Source organism: Silene latifolia, chromosome Y, assembly GCF_048544455.1.
Source record: "Silene latifolia isolate original U9 population chromosome Y, ASM4854445v1, whole genome shotgun sequence".
NCBI classification, from domain to species: domain Eukaryota; kingdom Viridiplantae; phylum Streptophyta; class Magnoliopsida; order Caryophyllales; family Caryophyllaceae; genus Silene; species Silene latifolia.
In genome coordinates, this window is record NC_133538.1 from 409,834,915 (window position 1) to 409,838,928 (window position 4,014).

The following is a 4,014-nucleotide window of genomic DNA, read 5'->3' on the forward strand; positions in this document are numbered from 1 at the left end:
AGGGTTAAGGATGTTAAGATGGTCGAAAAGAAACCTGCTGAATCTAGCGATTCTTCTGATGATGAGAGCTCAGACGAAGATGTGAAGACAGTCGTCAAAACTGCACCTGTTGCTGCCAATAAAAAGAAAGCTGCAAAGGTTGTTAAGGATGTTAAGATGGTCGAAAAGAAACCTGCTGAATCTAGCGATTCTTCTGATGATGAGAGCTCAGACGAAGATGTGAAGACAGTCGTCAAAACTGCACCTGTTGCTGCCACTAAAAACAAAGCTGAATCATCAAGTGACAGTTCTTCTGAGGAAGAAGATAGCTCTGATAGTGACGAGGATGAGCCAACAGCTAAAAAAGCAAATGGTACCCCTGCGGTAAAGCCGGTTGCAAAACAAGTGAAGGCTGACAGCAGCTCCTCTGAGGAGAGCTCTGATGACGACTCTGATGAGCCTGCTAAGGCTCAGCCTGTTAAAAAGGCAAATGATTCAAAGAAAAGCAGCAGTTCTGACGACTCATCTGATGAGGACGAGAGTGATGAAGAAGATGAAAAGAAGTCGCTCAAGGCTCCCATGAAAAGGACACTGATGTAGAAATGGTTGATGCTGAGAAATCAACTCCAGCTTTCAAGAAAACGCCAAAAACTCCAGCAACTCCAGCAACTACTGGGTCGAAAACGCTATTTATGGGGAATCTTTCTTACTCCATTCAAGAGTCACACGTGCGTGATTTCTTCAAACCAGTTGGTGAAGTTGTAGATGTTAGGTTTAGCTACACTCCCGAGGGCGACCTCAAGGGTTACGGCCATGTAGAATTTGCAACTGCTGAAGAAGCTCAAAAGGCGCTGGAAATGAGTGAGCAGCCATTGTTAGAACGCCCAATTAGACTTGACGATAGCCGGTGGCCCTAATGGGCCTAATATCCTAATAAGCTTGCAGCAAGACATACTCCGTAGCTTGTATGCTTCTTGGTAATTTTAAATAGTACAGTAAGCTCCTGTAATTCTTGGGTATGCCTTGATAGTTTGTGCACATAATTTGGTACTCTTGATGCAGCTCATATAATCGAGAAAGATGTATTAGTATGTGATGTTTCGACTTTCAAAGTCTAAGTTTCGCTTCATCTATGATCTATGATAATCTTGAAACTGTAATCAATTTTCGGATCTCAGTCTTCTACATCCGTGTACATGCATGAAATAAATGTTATATGTGCATGAAATAAGGTTCTATGTGCATGAAATAATGTTCTATGTGCATGAAAAGTTCTCATTATGATACTAATCACTGTTTGTTAAGGACATTAATTTTATATGGGCATGAAATAAGAGTCTATGTGCATGAAATAAAGTTCTATGTGCATGAAATAAGTGTTAAATGGGCATGAAATAAGGTTCTATGTGCAATAAAATAAGGTTCTATGTGCATGAAATAAGGTTCTATGTGCATGAAATAAGGTTCTATATGCATGAAATAAGGTTCTATGTACATAAAAGTTCTTCAGTTGCACTAGTTCGTTATATTATGTTACTAATTACTGTTGGTTAAGGACATTAATTTTCATAATATGTGCATGAAATAAAGTTCTTTGTGTATGAAATAAGGTTCTATGTGCATGAAATAAGGGAAATGACTGTGAAGGAGATTTAATGTATTTATCGGCCTTTTCAAGGCATTTTAGGCTTATACATAGAAACTACCAGTCCTTGGCAATCACAATGTAAAAGAATATAAAAGAAACACCGGTATTTCCTAGCCAATGTGGGAATTGAACCCACATCTTGTGCATTGCACAATGCTCTGCCGTTTGAGCTAATTGGCTTTCGAAATAAGTAAAACGTAGAAGAAAGAAGATCTCATGTATTTTACTTGAAAAGCAACGACATCAAGAAAGTGACAAATGAGCAAAATATTTTTGGATTCTTTTTTTACATATGAAGCAGACATGAGAGCCAAGTTAGAATTGCAAAGAACGATGGAATAAGAACGGAGGCCACCGCCAAAGATACACTGCAGTTAGAGTCATCACATATGAAACTTTCCCGGCATGAAAATTATCCATTTCTCCCAACAAACTACTCAACTGTCCACTCACAAGGAGCCCCGCGACAGAAGCTACATTAGCAACTATTGAAGAGTAGATTTGCATCTCTAGGACTACACCAAATGTTTCTTTCTTGAGTGCCTTTTCAAATGTAAGCTGGATTACTGAAAGCAACAACAAATATATAGCCGATGCCCCAAGAGTGCACATAAATCCTACAACGTACTGTGACTTAGTTACTCCTTCAGGTGCATCAGAATCCTCGAATACCCCGAGTATAGTAGCAGAAATTGAAAGAACAACCACATCAATAAGAATCAATGGAGTAAACTTGTGTGAATTGATAAAGAAAGCAAAGATGGCATTGAAAACCAATTGGGCAGCGCAAATGAGAGAATATGCAGAGGCTTAAAGATACAAGAGCCCCATTGAGTACAAATAGTTATCAACAACGAGAAGTATTCCTATTTCCTAGAGCAGTGTAGATTAAGCAAATGTACTTCCCAGATAATGTGTCTGAAGGGGTTAGAAAACCAGGGGAGGGTGGAAGTAGCAGAAGCGGAACAAAAAGGTTAGGAAAACCCACTGTCTGAACAAAGGTGGACATAAATGTGCTAGATCCACCCTGATCATAATAAAATCTTCCTAAAATTACAAAGAAGTTGCTTGTCTAGCAACTAGGAAAACAACATTTATCCCCACCAAAAGCCACCACTACCAACGATTTAGTTTGTAAAGTAGGGAGTATCTATGTTTCAGATTGCGCGCTATATTTCTCCAAGATTGGTTCACCAATTTCAATTTAAAACCCCAATTTTATGTGTACAAACTCGAATCAACAATTCGTTAACCCTAATTTGTTGACGAATTAACAAATTCAAAACGCAAAAATTCGAAATTAAGGGGAATTAAGAGAAATTAAACAAACCTCAGTGAATTTTGATGTACGGTGAAGTATAGTTCGATTTGCGTCTCAATTAAAGAAGAAAGCATCAGATTTTTGAAGTTTGTTCTTCTATTCTAGGAAGCAGGTTTGATGGTGGGAATATAGAGAGTAGCTGGAGAGAGAACGTAATTTGGTTAAATGACACAGGGTGGACGAAAATTTGTTAAATGACATTGGTAGGATCTCAGGCATTCATTTATCTAAGATCTAAGGGTTGTGAGTGGTTCTCATGGTTCTCATTATATGGATGGTTCTCACCGGATCTCGACCCTATATATATATATATATATATATATATAGAAGAAGGATTAAGTGAGTCCACCAAAAAGCATTGAGTCCCTAAGTCCTCTTAAGAGCCATTGAAAAGATAGGATAGAGGGTTGAGATTGAAGGGGAAAAGGGAGGAATTAATGCTAAATGGAGGGGATTGAAGCTAATTAATCACTTTCCCTCACTACCTCCACTAATCAACCACTAATTTTACTATATAACATTTATTTTTCACTCACTTCTCTCTCATCTCACACAATTATCATTCCTCTCATCTCTCTAAAAATCAAAAACATTCAATTCCTCTAAAAAATCCAACAAAAATAAAAAACCAAATAATTCAAAAAAATCAAAAAAAAAATTCCCCCTCATTCACTCACACGCCCGCCACCACCACGACACATCACCCACCACCCACACACCCGCTACCACCACCACGACACACCACTCACACAACCATGACACACCACTCACACACCACCATCTCAGTGGCTAATACCACCCGACACCACCTCACTCTCCTCACGCCCCCAAATCCGCCACCACCCGACACACCACCCAGCCAACCTCACCGCCCTCCTGTCCCGCCACGCCCCCTCTGCCACCACCACACCCTCACCTCCCTCCTCACTCCACCACCACCACCACGCACACCACCACCACAAATCAACCACCTCTGCCACAACCACCTACAACCACAATAAAAAAAAAACCCAGAAAGTCGGATCTCAGCGGCCCAATACCATCCGACACCACCTCCTCTCTTCCT

The 4,014-nt window shown here is 40.0% G+C and overlaps 1 pseudogene; it reads right to left on the bottom strand.

Annotated features, from left to right (window-relative positions):
• Positions 1–1,942: 1,942 nt before the first annotated feature.
• LOC141632310 (putative purine permease 11) lies at positions 1,943–3,022 on the bottom strand (annotated as a pseudogene).
• Positions 3,023–4,014: the final 992 nt, after the last annotated feature.